This window comes from Ovis canadensis, chromosome 1 (assembly GCF_042477335.2).
Source record: "Ovis canadensis isolate MfBH-ARS-UI-01 breed Bighorn chromosome 1, ARS-UI_OviCan_v2, whole genome shotgun sequence".
NCBI classification, from domain to species: Eukaryota; Metazoa; Chordata; class Mammalia; order Artiodactyla; family Bovidae; genus Ovis; species Ovis canadensis.
In genome coordinates, this window is record NC_091245.1 from 61,870,617 (window position 1) to 61,886,703 (window position 16,087).

Consider the following 16,087-nt stretch of genomic DNA (forward strand, 5'->3'; position numbering starts at 1 on the left):
AATTCAATTTTTACTAAGAGAGTTTACCAAACCCCAACAATTTTGTTTTCACTTTCCCTCAATAGAGACTCAACCAATGGTTTTAAAAAACACTCAAGAAAAAATGTTCTGGTCTGAAGAAAAAAATTACACTTCTTTACAACAGAGGTAGAAGTGGTAATTATGACTATTTTATCTGTACCTAGGACTTTCAGCTGAAATGGGCATTTGGAGCATTCCATGTCATAAATTTAGGACTTCTAAACACCCACTCCTCTGTGCACTGTAACAAATGAAAAATTTATTTTGGAAGAGGTTTAAAACCTTATAGGGTGATTCCTTTAGCCTTTTTGGTGCAGACAAAAGTCCTCCTATTAATTATTCGGTCTAGATGGCTTTCAAATCACGGAATTCTTGATTGAAAAGAAGTAAGTAGGCATTTGACTGAATTGAAAAGAAATCGTATTGATTGAATAGAAATAGCAGGTAATCCTCAGGGAGCAAAACCTCAAATGGATCGTTCCTCACAATCACAGCTAAGAACAACATGTATGAAGGAATTCCTAAAAGATAGGCAGAACTCCAATTTTTTGAGATTCTAAAATGTTCATTCCTGGATTAAGCCAGGTCATCAGAGAGCTATATACCTGGGACCATGCTACATTGCTGGTCACCGTCACCCTAACAGAAGGATGCCTGCTGCTCAGTCGCTTCAGTCATGTCTGACTCTTCACAACCATATTGACTATAGCCCGCCAGGCTGCTCTGGCCATGGGGTTCTACAGGCAAGAATACTGGAGTAGGTTACCATGCCCTCCTCCAGGGGATCTTCCCAAGCCAGGAATCAAACCCTTATCTCTTATGTCTTCTACATTGGCAGGTGGGTTCTTTACCACTAGAGCCACCTGGGAAGGCCTCAACAGAAGGATAGTTGTCATTTACTGAGCAGACACTACAATCTTTACCTATATTACAATGCTCTCAAAGCAGATATTATTCTCATGTTATAGAAGGAAATATTTGGAGGTTACTTCCCCCAAAGACATCCACACATCCACATCATCCACATCATGTGCCCAGGTTGAAAGATATTATAAAAAAATAGTCCAAAAAATCCTATAGAATTTCACTGTAATGATATGAAGACATTTTGCATTGCACTAAATTGAATCCACTTTAAAAGAAACTACAGCATAAATTTCACTTTGGATTCTATGTAGGAAAAACTCTGTTCCTCTTAGGCAATTGTTTCTTCATGTATGAGATTTTTAATTAATCATTAAAATTTCTGTATGTTCTCTTTCCCTGGAAATTAGAAAACTAGAATCAAATGTGCGCTCAGCTCTAAAAAACATGAAAGATTTCATAAAATGGATTTTGTGAGCTAATGTCTCCCCCAGCTGACTTGATCTTAGTTTTTTCCTCACTGATAACACAAAGATTTTTTATCATCTCATTTTGTATGTTTATACTATTACGAACTAGATATCTTCAAATGCTATTTACCAAAATATCGTCAAAACTCTACAAGGTGTACATTTTATTATATACAAATAATATGTCAATAAAGGGCTGGAAAAAAGTACAAAAAATCCATTTACAATAATCAAAATCAAAAGACAGTAATTTAAATGTTTCTTGCACTATCTTTTAGTCAGTTCTTGACAAAACATTCTAAATTACTTCATCCTTGCATAAGTTATCAGTGAGTTAACATTTTTATTCTGTTTATTGTGTGTGTATTTAGTCACTCAGCTGGGTCCAAGTCTTTGCAATCCCATGGACTGTAACCCACCAGACTCCTCTGTCCATGTAATTCTCCAGGCAAGAATACTGGAATGGTTAGTGATTCCCTTCTCTAGGGGATCTTCCCAACCCAGGGATTGAACCCGGGTCTCCTGCATTGCAGGCAGTTTCTTTACCATCTGAGCCACCAAGGAAGCTCAATTCTATTTATTACAATTTATAACTTAAAATATAGTTTTATGCCTATATATAACATTTATTAGAGTGGGGATAGTTTTGAGGGATTTCATTTTGTGACGATTACATTATGGACTTCTATTGGTCTATTTATGATATTTTTCTAGGAAATTAGAGTGCATATCAAAGAATCAATGTGGAGGAAAAAGCATAGTTTGTGAAATAAAAATACTAGTGGAGAAAAAAGAAAACAGGCACCTGGAACAACTTGATTAAACCAATGCCAAATCTGAGATATACATGTCCAGCCCTCTGGCTTCACTTTTCTCCTTATCTTGGTCTTCTTAGTAGTGTTTCTCAAACTTTTGGTGTTAGAACTCTTTACACTCATTTAGTTGTGGTGCGATTCATTTTGTGAGTCATATTGATCAATATTCATCCTATTAGAAACTAAAACTGATACATGTTTGAAATATTTATTCATTTTAAAATAACAATAATAAAACCATTACATGTTAACAAAATCATATTACATTAAAAAAAACTATAGTGTTTTTTTAAAGAAATAAGTGACATTGTTTTGTATTTTTTTTTGAATTCCTCTAATAGCTTGCTTCAAGAAAACAGACTGTCATATCTGCATCAGCATTCATTTTGATAAGTTCTTTTGGTTGAAATATATGACAAAATTTGGCCTCACAGAGATATATAGTTGGGAAAAGGAGTTTTAGCAGCCTTCTCAGGTTATTATAGATATTTGAATTTGATACAACACCCAAACTCAACAAGGAGTAGTTTCTTAGTGCCAAATGAGGCCAGTAATAGACTAACAACAAAATCCAAATAAATGAAGCACAATAAAGAGGAAGCTGCAAACCAATATGTCTTCCAAACTTAAAAACAAAAATAATTAACAATGTTGACAAATTGAATACAGCGAGTGTATATATTTTAAGTATATATGTGTATGTGTGTGTCATGTACACATGACCAAATGTGATTTATCCCATGTATTCAAGGCTGATTCAATATTCAAAAGTTAATCAATGCAATCCACCATATCAACAGGCTTAGAGAAAAGTCATATGTCCATATCAACTGATAAAGTAAAAAGCATTTGATGTAATCTGACATCCATCCAGCATAAAAAGTCTCAGTGCGTTAGGAGCAGAGGGGCAACTTCCTCAACCTAATAAAGAACAACTACACAAAAACATACAGCTAACAGCATACTTGGGTGCCGGGAGCCAGGGTGAGGAAGCCCGCCCATGGCAAAGGTCATGAGGAAGGAGGCTCGGCATACGCAAAGGCGGGATCAAGCCTCAGGGGTCCCCCTGGAAATTCTTGAGCATCTACCCCCAAAACCAGAGTCTGCCTGCTTTACTGTGTTATGCTTTCCACCTACTCTTCTGACATTAACAGGGGGCTGTCCACCCACCACCTTTTTCTGGAAAAAGTTAATTTAGAGCTTTTAGATGATAAGTCTCCCAGGCATAATAAGTGTTTCAATCCAAAAACACCTCTGATGGCTTTCTAGCCTGCCTTCCTGGACTCTTACATGTGATTGTTTGCAGCCTCCCGACCACGAGAGGCAAAGGAAGCTTAAAACATCCTAGGAATGTAGGGGCTTCTGAGGAGTCAAAATCATTAGAATAGGACTGATTAAGGGTTTCATTTGTTGAGCCAATACTTGCTGCCAAGTTTTCATATCTTTTATTTGTAGATATAGTTAGTATATAGAAAAAACAGGTAGTAGCCCTGGTATTAACAACATTAGATCTTTGAGTTAAGTACTTTCTTTGTTATAACCCACTGCACCTTTATTCTACAGGAATGTAACTTTACTTAGTACTTTGAGGGTGATGCAGATTAAAGAAAAAAACACTTCAAGGGAAAAGAGTTTTCTGGTTGATAGACATTTATCTAGGAAGAGAGCCATAAAAATGTTAACAGGCCTCTTGGCCAGAAGATAATGTAAACCACCTGAGACCTTTTGTATACGGGAAGGTATGCAAAAAGAAAGCCTGGTCTCAATAAGGGTCAGGACTGCTGCCCCTGCATAATTCTCTGCATATTCCATTATTTCTTTATGTACACCTTGGGGTATATAAGCTGCTTTTGAAAATAAAGTTGTGGGTCTGGCACCGATGTTTGGTTCCCCCATGTCATTCTTTTCTCCCTTTTCTGGCTGAATTCCCATCTGGAGCGTAGAGGCTCACTGTGTCTACTTATTTGCCCTGGCTTGTAAGACCCACACGAGAGAGAGCCCAAGGCAGGGCACCCTCCGCTATTCAAGTGGGTGCCGGTGGCCTATGTAGATGGTGCAAGTTCCTTGTCTTGGAACTTTATTGGTTTTGCATGTAAACCAAGTTATTCAGCATCTTTTCTCCACTAATTTTCCTACTATGCTATTCTTTCCTAATCTCTCTTTATATTTCTAAATAAATAAGTTTTTCCTCGCTGACTCCATCCCCACTTCGAATTCCCTGGATCCACTGGGGCTGGACCCAGGCACTTGGGCCTCTCTGGTGGTTCAATGGTAAAGAAACCACCTTCCAATGCAGGAGATGTGAGTTCAGTAACAGGGTAAGAAAGCTTCCCTAGAGAAGGAAATGGCAACCCACTCCAGTATTCTTGCCTAGGAAATCCCATGGGCAGATTTCTAGTCCATGGGGATACAAAAGAGTCAATCGTGTCTTAGTGACTAAACAACAACGACAACAACATACTTAGTAAAATGAGTTTTCCTATAATATTTGGAAGAAGGCAAGGATGTCTACTCTCATCAGTCTTACTTAGCGCAATACTGGAATTTCTAGCCATTGCAGTCAGGCATGATAAATGAATTAAAGGCATACAGATTGAAAGAAATAAAATCGTTTTCATTTTCAGATGACACAATTGTCTACATTTTAAAAATCCTCAAAGGATCTGCAGTCCTAGATTCAAAATGTATGTGAGCTTAGTAAGGTTTCAGGATATAAGACCAACACAATAACCAACTGCATTTCTATAAACTGACAGAGAAGAAATGGAAACAAAAATTTCAAATGCAGTTTCTTTATAGTTGCTCCAAAGAAAATGAAATACTTAGGTATAAATCTAACAAAATATAACTATGTATTCTGATAAAAGAAATCAAGGAAGACCTAAATATTAATACCTGGAGAAACATACCATGTTTACAGATTGGAGGAATCAACATAGTAAAGATGCTAATTCTCCCTAAATTAACATATAGGTTTAACATAATCCGTTTTATCATATTAAAGTATAGCAACAAAATTCTACATTAAATAGGTTTAAAAGTGGATCTTCCAAAAAGAAAAAGTTAATCAAAATTGTTTAATTTGTTAAATAATTACACCAGGCATCATAATTGCATAGTCTCAAAAATAATCTCAGGGACTTCAAAGACTAAAGAGAAGAATAATACAGCAATTTGAAACAATTTTCTTAATACATTTTTAAACTGCTAAAAATAATGCTACACAGGCAACAAAAGCAAAACTAGATAAACAAGACTACAATGAACAAAATTTTTGTGTACATCAAAGAACACAATCAACAGAGAGAAAAAAGCAACCTATTGAGTGGGAGAAAATCATTTATTTGATAAAGGGTTAACATCCAGAATATAGAGAGAACTCCAACAACTCAACAACAAAAAAATCAAATAACCATATTTTAAAATGGACAAAGGACTTGCATAGACATTTCTCCAAAGAGGATATTCAAATAGCCAACAGGTACATGAAAGACACTCAACATCATTAATCATCAAGGAAATGCAAATCAAAACCACTGTGAGATATCAACTCACACCCAGTAAGCTGCCTACTATAAATAAATAAGCAAGTGTTATAGAGGATATGGAAAAGTTGGAACCCTTGCACACTCCTGACAGGAAGATAAAGTGATATAATCACCACGGAAAACAGTATGGGAGGTCCCCAAAAATCAAAAACAGAACTACTATATGATCCAGAAAGCCCATTTCTGGGTACAAACCCAAAAGAATTGACAGCAGAGTCTTGGAGAGATATTTGTACATCTTTGTTCATAGTGCCATTTTTCTCATTAGCAAAGATGTGGAAGCAACCCAAATGTATATCAACAGATGAGCAAAGAAAAACTGGTGTATATATATACAATGGAATATACAATGGAATATTATTTGGTTTTAAAAAAGAAAGAAATGCTGTCATATTCTATAAATGGGTAAAATTTTAGCAATTATATTAAGTGAAATAAACTAGTCACAAAAAAACAAATAATATATGATTCCATTTATACTAAGGTATCCAAACTAGCAAAAGTCATAGAAACAAGAAAATATAATGGTGGTTACCAAAGTCTTGGTGGACAGGGAAAGGGAAGTTGTTATTTAATGGGTATAAGATTTCTGATCTGCAAGAGGAGAAAGTTCTTGGAGATCTATTTCACAACAAAGTTAATATATTTAATGCTACTGAAATATGTACTTGCAAATGTTTACCATAGTAAATTTCATGCTATGTGCTTTTATCATAATAAAAAAAAAGTATATAAAAATACAAAATATTAACTGGAGAAAGAGTTGCATTTATGGAATGCCTACAAAATATAAGAAATCATCCAAACAATTACATACATCACAGTACCTTTATACTACTCTGGACTTTTTTCTTTCAGAAAACATGAATATCACTTGTATGTTACCATAATATGCATAATTTTACCAAGGAGAGAAAAATTTTTGGATTACCATTAGGTAATTTTACTTGGAGATCTAAATATCCATATTCATAGGTAATGCTGAGTGTATTCATTTAATTTTGTTCCCAGCAGAACTTACACTTTAGGACTTTCACTTCACCCTATATTTATTATTCTAGTCCCTTATGAATTCAAAAACGAAATTCATAGATGTGCTTTCGAGCACATTATGGAAATAAATATGCCATGCTAAAACTAATGAAAAACACATTTAACTTTTAATTCCTTAGTCAAGGATGAAAACAGCTATCAATACATATACACCCAAGATACATTTTTAAGGAGAAAATGCCTCCTATTCCAAAATGACAACCTCCTAACATATGTAGCAGCAAATTTTTCTTTCTGCCAGAAACACTCATTCGGCACTAATTTTTGACAAGTGAAAAAGCTTTTCCACATATACACAGCCCACTTGATTTTAAAAAATGCTGATCCCTCCCTTTAAAACTTTTCAAACATTAAAATGTCTATTTTCCTTTAATTTTTGCAGCAAGTTCCAGAAATAACTTGTTTCAATTTTCCAAAAATAATGCATTGAAATATGTGTGTGTTGACTAAGGGCGAAGCTGATATGGACTAAGAGCAGACAACACAGAAAAAAATATTCAGTGGATTTGACAAGTTATATTTTTCTCAAATACTGTAACACTAGTAAAACCATTAAAACTATGCAATAAATGAATAAAGGTCATCCCCTTGCTTACATGTTATACATAGATCTATTGTCAAAACTAGTATCTAAAAGGGGCAGTTTTAGACCAATTTCTAATCCTACTATGATTTTGCACACGTTTTGATCTGGTTTTTTTCTCTCCCAAGCTTGATTTTTCATGTCATTAAAATGGAAGAAATAATATCTGCCAATCTTTAGGATTCTAGATTAAGAGATGCTAAGTAATGAAATATTACCATCTTCGATGTGATCAAACCAACAGCTAAATGAAAATGCCTCCATCTGGTTTCATGTGAATTATGCTGAGAGTAGAAAATGTTCAAGGTCTAGCTTTCCTCTCCACAGAGTAGCTTAGCACATAGTTGTTGGGTAACTGCAGACAGACTGATTCTAAATATAAACTGAGATGTGTGCTAAAATTATTGTCCTGATTTTTCAGCAATCATTATGCTACACATGGTCACAGATTTTATTTATTAAATGCCTTGAAAAAACATATTTTCAATAATAGCAATGACAGAATTACATGTGAAAATTGTCCTATCAAATGATTCAAATTAAATCCACAGTTTCTAAACTTTTCCTACCTAGTACTCCATATGTATGACCATTCATATTCACATATGCAGTCAAACTTAATATTAAAACCACATCAACTAGATTTTACACAAATTTTAAGTGGGCTCATATCTCTCACAGAAAAAAAGATAGTACTACCTTAAATGAGAAGTACACCTAAGAAAACCTTAAAATTCTAATCCAGCAAAGAACATTGACATAATCTTGAAGCTGCTGCCTAGGTTATTGCTGATCCACCTTCCAAATCTGCAAATGCTTGATTTACTTTAAAAAGTCAATGTCACTGCAAATAAGCTCATGGAAAAGGGAGGAGAGTTTTTATGAAAATAAGCTATTGTCATCCTGTTGAATTAGGTTGTGGCACCAGTTCAGACTTCGCAAAGAAGTGGGTAAAAGAGATAGAAATGTTCAAAATAATCTTTTATCAAACATAATGTTCCATTTCACATGACTATGCAGAAGAACAAAGATAATACTGAAGTTTGAAAGCTCAGGTGCCAAAACACAACTCAGAAAAACCAAACAATGTGGATGGTTCATCATCCCCAGTGGACCAAGAATATCATCAGTTTCAAAAGGAAAGACTTCTCAGTCAGCCCCCGGGGAGACCCAGTGACCACTTGGCCATCTAACTCTGAACCTCTAAAGTCAAAGGAACACAGGACAACCAACCACTTGCAAGAAAAAAGAGGAAATTGGATTTATCACTCAACTCCCAGAATTTTATGGCTTTGTAAACTACCTTCTTGGAGAAGGCGATGGCACCCCACTCCAGTCCTCTTGCTACCTTCTTCACTACAGGTAAGTAAACATCAAATGGGATCAAAAAGAACAAACATCAAAAGGAAAATAGGTGTTCAAAAATAATTAAGCAAGCCTACTTAAATTTAAGTTTTTAGCTCTAACTTAACCCTATGGAAACTGCTGACTAAACCCAGTTGAACTTTGACAAATAATGCCTGGAAGGAATGCAAATAGATTTATCACCTTCAAAGAGTTTAAGCAAACTGCTTTAAATAGTAAGTCCCAACTAAGCATAGAACAAATTCTGACCAAAATTCTCTGCCCACCTTTATGTCCAACTTCCGCCAGAAATCATCTGTCAGGTCCTGAAAGGTGGGGCCTATTTTTGATTTATAAAGATGCTTCAGTTTTCATTGTTTCCTTTCAGGGCTTCCCAAACTGAGAGCATATTCCAAGTACCTTCCAAGTACTTGCCTTTCTGCTCACTACTTGCTCCCTCAAGGCACACTGATATCCCTAATTCCCCTTCCACTGGTTCTCAGAGACACTTCATGGCCTCCCTGCCTCAGTGGCTTCCTGGCCTCAAAGTCCAAGCAGGGTAGGAGTGGTACCCAGAGGAAACCCAGGCAAGAGCCTAGGGGAGCAAGGCAGAGGCCTGGCCAAAGTATGAAGACCTGTCCTAGGAGGTAAGGTCATGTATTCCTACAACTGGAGGGACATGGAGGAACAGTCTCTCTCCTCAGTGAGGGGAACTTCCCCTGGTCAAGGGATACTGGGAACGAGAGCGGGAGGGGATGCTGGGCATGTCCGGCATCTCCTGGGGGCTTGCTGTCTCTAGCAATGTACACAGCAGAGGGGACGGCAGTCTTCAGTGTCCACAACACACTCTTACGCCCTGTAACCAGGGCTTCTGCAGAGAATTGGAGAAGGTCTGGAATTCTGCCCTCATCAATGTGGATTCTCCAAATTAGAAGCTGAGAGTGAGTTCATAAGCCTTGCACTGCCAAGATATCGAAGCTGGAGACCTGGGAAACTGATACAGGTGGGTGGAAGAAGCTGAAGTTTGAAAGAGAGAGATAGTGTGGGGAGAATGAGGGTGGATTCCTGAGGGAAGGACAGGAGAAACGAGAGAGCTGAGGTCTACAAATACAACACCAGGACCAGAAAGTAGTTTATCACACAAGCTCCTTCTCTGGCTGCAGATTCCTGCTACTCCCACAAAATCTGTCCTCCATTACCTACATCTTTTCCCTTCAGTCGTCCCAACTACCTGGCTTTCTCCCAGCACCCATGGTTTAACTAATCTTTCTAATCAAAAGACAAGTTTGCCTGAAATAGTGTAATCTGAAGAGACATAGACAGGAGTGTTATTAATTATTAATATGCAAATAGACAGAGGAGCCTGGTAGGCTGCAGTCCATGGGGTCGCTGGGAGTCGGACACGACTGAGTGACTTCACTTTCACTTTTCACTTTCATGCACTGGAGAAGGAAATGGCAATCCACTCCAGTGTTCTTGCCTGGAGAATCCCAGGGACAGAGGAGCCTGGTGGGCTGCCGTCTGTGGGGTTGCACAGAGTTGGACACGACTGAAGCGACTTAGCAGCAGCAGCATCCTATACTTAATATACTAATACTCCAAAGAAAATATACAGAATCCATCAGGGTTTTAAAATTTGTATAAAATTCAGTCAAGCTGATAGAGAACTAACTTGTGGATACAGCAGGGGAAGTGGGACAAATTGAAAGAGTAGCACTGAAATCTACACCTTACCATGTATAAAATAGACAGCCAGTAGGAATTTGCTGCGTGACACAGAGCTCAACCCAGTGCTCTGTGACAACCTAGAGGGGTGGGATGTGGTGGGAGATGGGAGGGGAGGGAGGTTCAAGTGGGAGGAGACATATGTATACCTATGGCTGATTCATGTTGATTATGGAAGAAACCTCACAACATTGTAAAGCAATTATCCTTCAATTAAAAAGAAATACATAACGAAGAAGAATAAGAAATCAGTCAAACTAAGCATCATAAAAAATCTATAACAATGTGTGGTGATGGATGTTAACTAGACTTATTGTGCAGATCATTTTGCAATATATATAAATACTGTATCATTATGTTGGATACCCAAAACTAATATAATGTCATTTATACCTCAATTTTTTTTTTTTTTCAAAAAAATCAGACTAAGAACTCATACCTTTTAACCCAGAAATTTTATTTCTGAGACTAAGGAACTAATTTCTAAAATTTAGAAAAGAGCTTATGAACAAAGATACTCATCACAGTGTTATTTATTATCATCAAAAAAAAAGTGACAGTGAGGAGTGATTAGGAATTTATGGCACATCTAATGGAAAATTACGTAGGCATTGGAAATGTTCATGGTCAAACTGCAATTAAGTGAAAAGTAATGTTATAAAATTTAAAATAAAGACTATAATGGAAGGGGAAAATCTTTTAAAAGGCAAACCTCCTTGGAAGAGGAAAAATCTTACTTGCATAGAAAACATTCTGGGTTTTTAGTGCTTTAAATAGAAGCACCCTGAAAAGTAACATTTTCTGGAAGAGCACTTGGAACATGGAATATGGAGAATGTGAGCAAAACCAGCCAAAGAGAAATCTGGCTTGCTTAGAGACCTAGGCTAGTTCCCTAGATTACCTGATAACCAGTAGATTTCACTGCCTGATATGCAAAGTCCTTTGTAATCTGTCACCAGGTATCCAAAAGTACATGACCACTTCTTAGCTGAACTACTTCATCTGCTTTCTCTGTACCTACTAAAAGCCTTCCCATCTCAGAGTGATTTCATTCACTTCCATCCATGAAAACTTTCCTGATCTTCTTATGACCCTAGTCATCACTATTTCTGCTTCTTAAAGTATTGATGTGGCACTTCAATCTGCCTTACCTTTCCCTGGTATTAAGCCAGTGTGAATCTATTTGGTTAATTACTAATATGTAGGTAACTGTTTCTCCAGCTAAACTTTCAGTTTCCCCATCTAGACTTTTAGAATTTAGATGGTCTGCAGACAGTAGTTATACATACATACACTGAGCGAGAGAAAGAAGGGTAGAAAGAGAGAGACAGAAAACATTCCTAAGGCCAAGTTGGTATTATATTTATATTCGTGATGAATATCTAAATAAAACGTGCTATGTCTGTTTTAAAATGTTCCTGCTGACCCTCCAGCACTAGAACATGCAGTTTCCTTTTCTTTTTAATAGCAGTGGGATTGAATTTTGCTTATTCATTCATACCAATTCTGCTTTCCCTTTGGGATTAAACAGATTGGACTGCAAAAGGCCTCAGTGAAGTCATAAAGAAAAAAAAAGAAATGACCTTCTAGAAATCAAAATTAAGACTCATCTCAAGACCTTACTTGTCTTAATAGTCTTGTCTAAACAGCAAATGTAAGTCTGTGCCTCCATTTTATGACTTTAGTCTATCAATATCTTCATTAACTTAAAAAAGAATTCTCCGGTACAAATGGTTCAATACTTTAGAAATGATGGCCTACAATGACTATGTTCCTATCAGACATCACATACTATTCTAGCACTTGGAGATAATGAGCTTTTGTACTACAGCAACCTGCCTCCTGAGACAGCAACCTGCCTCCTGAGACATCAACGAGAGTTGCACGTCTTAAGAGAAAATACTTAAATCATAAATGAAAGCAAATCAAATGGCCAAGCAAAGAACAAAGAAAAAACCTAGTGTCCATTATTTTCACAGAAAGAGCATACAAGGTCAATACAATTGTTGACTCTGAAGGGCAGGGCAAAAACAAATCAATACAATTTCCCATTAAACAGAATTACACTTCGCTACAACACACATATTTTGTGTAAGAGTCAGTGTTGTCCAGATTCCACCACTAGCTGTGTAATCTTGAAACTTCTCTGTATTTCAGTTCCTGCATCTGTAAAATGGAGCTATCACCTGCTATGCCAAATCACAGAGTTGTAATGAATCAAATTGTATTATCAGCCTGGGTTTATCTGTCACTCTATCATGGGTAACACACCCTACAAAAACAGTTCAGTCACACATGCTATGTACTAAATAACTGTTCTTACTGCAAATGTTTCCCTAACGTGAAAAAAAAAAAAAATCCAGATTGCCTTTACATCCCGAAAAGATTTCTCCAACACTTAAGCATTTACCATATATCACTGCCAAAAATGTGTTGAACATTTTCTGTTATGAACTAGCTCTCCTATGCTGTGTTGTTCAGATATTATTTTTTGGCATTATGCTTTCTAAGAAAATAGTATTTTTTCATGCAATTCAAAGAGTGCTCCTTCTTGAAAAGAACAATAATTCCATATACAGGAAGTTTACAGGTTGTTGATGTTACTTGAGATTACTTCTATGAAATTTAATTCTGTTTAATATGTAATAAATCATATACATGTACACACAACTCGGACACACTTGGATACACAACTCCTTAATGCAGTGGAAGATTCGTGGGTTTAGGGACCAGGAACACTTGTATCCAAATTCCTATTCTGTAACCTTGGGCATACGATTTAACTGCCCGCTCTTCACTTTCCACATTTGGTTCTGAGTTACGATTTAATGAAATCACATATATACGAAGTGGCTAAACTCTAAAAGTATTATTTCTTAATCCCCTTAAATCTTTTCCTACTATGCCAAGACCAATCAAACCCACTCTGAATACAAGACAAACTGGATACAGCCTCTTAGCGGAGGCTGTATCTTAGCGTGTTACATGCAACACGATGTAAAATTGAGCGGAGAGTGGCACGAATTAGGCATCCAAAGGAAGGAAGTAGAGAAACTGGCTGGCATAGAAAAGGGCCCTAGACTTCACTCGCCTGTGCGAAAAACCCACTCATCTGACACACTGAAGGTTACACCGCACGTTCACGAAGGTTTGTACCGTGATGTGGGGAAAGGACGAAACTATAGAACAAGCCGTCAGGGAGCCTCCTGGCTCACCCCACCCGACCTCGCCCGCCGGGGTCGTTCATCTGGAACCTGGAAGTGCAGGCGAAAGCCCAGCAACTGATCTCGCCTTCCCCCCACCTCCCCGATTCTGCCCAGATCTCTCAGGGCACGAATGGTGCTGAATCATTAGCACCAACAGTAACAGCTCCCCGTGCCGCTGCTCCCGCGGGGGTCAGTGATCCAGGGGCTGTGAGCGTCCGGGCGGCGGCCCACACCTCGCGGGCGTGGGCACAGGGAAAGGGGGTCGGGGAGGACTGGGGCAGCAGGTACTCACCCGGGGTGAGGAAAGCCCAGCCCCTGGGTCCTGGCCTCCGGGCTGCGGGCGGTCCCTGCGCGATTCCCGCGCTCCTTGGCTTCCCTCCGCGGGGCCCCGGGCCGAGCAGCCTGCGCTGATGGTCCGGTTCTCCCCTCCACCAGCCCACCGCCCGCGGCAGCCACAGCTCCGGGCGCCGGCGCTAGACCCGGAGCAGCTGGAGCAGCTGGCGCTGCCGAAGGGGTGGCGGCTACCGACGGGCCAGACCATTAGCGGGCGGCGACCGGGGGTGCGCGCCGTGCGCCGCGGAGCGGGAGCGAGGGCGCCGGGCCGGCGACGGTTGGGAGGACCCACGGCCGAGGGGGGCTCCTCCGCGCCCCGCCCCGCGCCCGGAGGGCTTGGGGGCCAGAGGGGCCAACCGGAGGACAGGCCGCTTTTCCCGGCAGGGCAGTGGGGACAGTCCTAGACTTTTCCGGTCCCCCTCCGGGTTTGCCTTGGTCCAGCTCGGGGCAGCTTTAGAACCCGGCAAACAGAGGACCTAGCAACGCGCGCGCCTGGGCGGTGTCCCCTCCTAAGGAGATGGGAAAGGGCGCTGGCCCGGAACCCTGCCTTCGTGCCCGCTCCTGCTCCCTGCGGGGTCTGGGGCGCCAGTCCTGCGGTCCCGGGGCGCCAGTCCTGCGGCTGAGCTCACCACTGACGCCTCACCACGAAAGACAGCGGGCAGTCAGGAACCCTGCAAGGGGCTCCACATCTTTTATCCAAGCATCTCTGTGGCGCAAAGAATAAAAGCGCCAGCTTTCAAGGCCCGCTTGAAGTTAGAAAATAAAATCAACTGGGATCCCATCATGTAGGTGCTTTAGTAGATAACAAGGAAGGGAAGGACAGTTTGGGATCGCAGAGTTATCCTTTGCTCCGCAAAGATTGAACCACGGCAGTTGGAAACTGTAGATTTAGGAAACCGTTTTAACATAGAGATCTATATAGGATGATTAAAGAAATGCAAAGCTGTTTCAGGTTCACTGTTTACCATTTTACAGATTAGTGTCTTCGGAACGGAGAGAGAATCGTGTCCTCATATGAAATGAACTTTATGTAACTGGAAAGAGACGCCTCCGTGACAGCCTTTAGACTTTATTGAAAGCTCTTTTGTGGTCCCTGCCCTTGTCCCATCCAGGCTTAAACAGGTTCATGTCAGACCATGGTGGAGATGGACACACGTGTTACTGTTATCCGTATAGAAAGAAAGAAAGAAAAAAAAAAAACATAAAAAAGAACAGAGTTGGCGTCTTCCTATAAACCGTGATTTATGGAAGCCCCCCGCCCCCTCACAAAAGACCCACCAAATCCTTCCCAAACAGTATGAGATTCCACAGTTAAAAGCCATTTTCTCCAGTTTAAGGTCTTGTTCTCTTTAGAGTGAATTAACCAGATTTTTAATCTTGTTAAAAATTAACAAAATAGAGCACTTGCTATGTACAAAACACTGTACTAATAAGAGTATTTCCAGTTTTATTCTTTCATTTCTTCCATCTAAAATTCCTTGTTCCATCTAAAATCTCTGGTGAAATTGGTAATATTGTTGCTATTTTTAAGAAAGAGAAACTGGCCTCAGAGTTAGCTACTGGATTCACATCTCCATAGAGTGGCAGAACAGGCATTGCAACCTGGAGTTTTTGACTAATGCCTTTCCTCTAGAATTCCTCTGGGAAACACAGATCAAGCCTTGTCACATTCACGATTGTCACTTGAATGTGAGTTTGTTGATCCTTCCCTTGTGAAAACTAGATTTCAGAGCTCAGAAAAGAACATTTAAGTGTCTCAGGTGGATGTCACCCTGAGGTTAGGAATAAGGATCAGAAAGATGTTGGACTTCATCCAGAACTAGACTAGAAACATCAGTTTCAGAAACACAAGATTAGGGTCATGAAGGTAAGAAGGAATTCTTTATTACCTCTTTGTTAATCATTATATTGCATTTGGGGTTTCCCTGATGGCTCAGTCAAAGAATCCACCTGCAATGCAGGAGACCTGGGTTCGATCCCTTGGTTTGGAAGATCCTCTGGAGGAAGGCATGGCAGCCCACTCCGGTATTCTTGCCTGGAGTATCCCCAAGGACAGAGAAGCCTGGCAGACTACAGCCATGGGGTTGCAAAGAGTCAGACACAACTGAGTAACTAAGCACACATA

The 16,087-nt window shown here is 39.4% G+C and overlaps 1 protein-coding gene across 5 annotated transcripts in view; it reads right to left on the minus strand.

Annotated features, from left to right (window-relative positions):
• Positions 1-14,608, minus strand: part of TTLL7 (tubulin tyrosine ligase like 7) — a 169,112-nt gene extending 154,504 nt beyond the window's left edge. For 4 of the 5 annotated variants that reach the window (XM_069596124.1, XM_069596162.1, XM_069596152.1 and 1 more), the window contains exon 1: positions 13,922-14,608. The gene's annotated coding sequence lies outside the window, so the exon portion shown is untranslated. The remainder of the gene's footprint in view (positions 1-13,921) is intronic. The other variant, XM_069596133.1, reaches the window with a different exon arrangement.
• Positions 14,609-16,087: the final 1,479 nt, after the last annotated feature.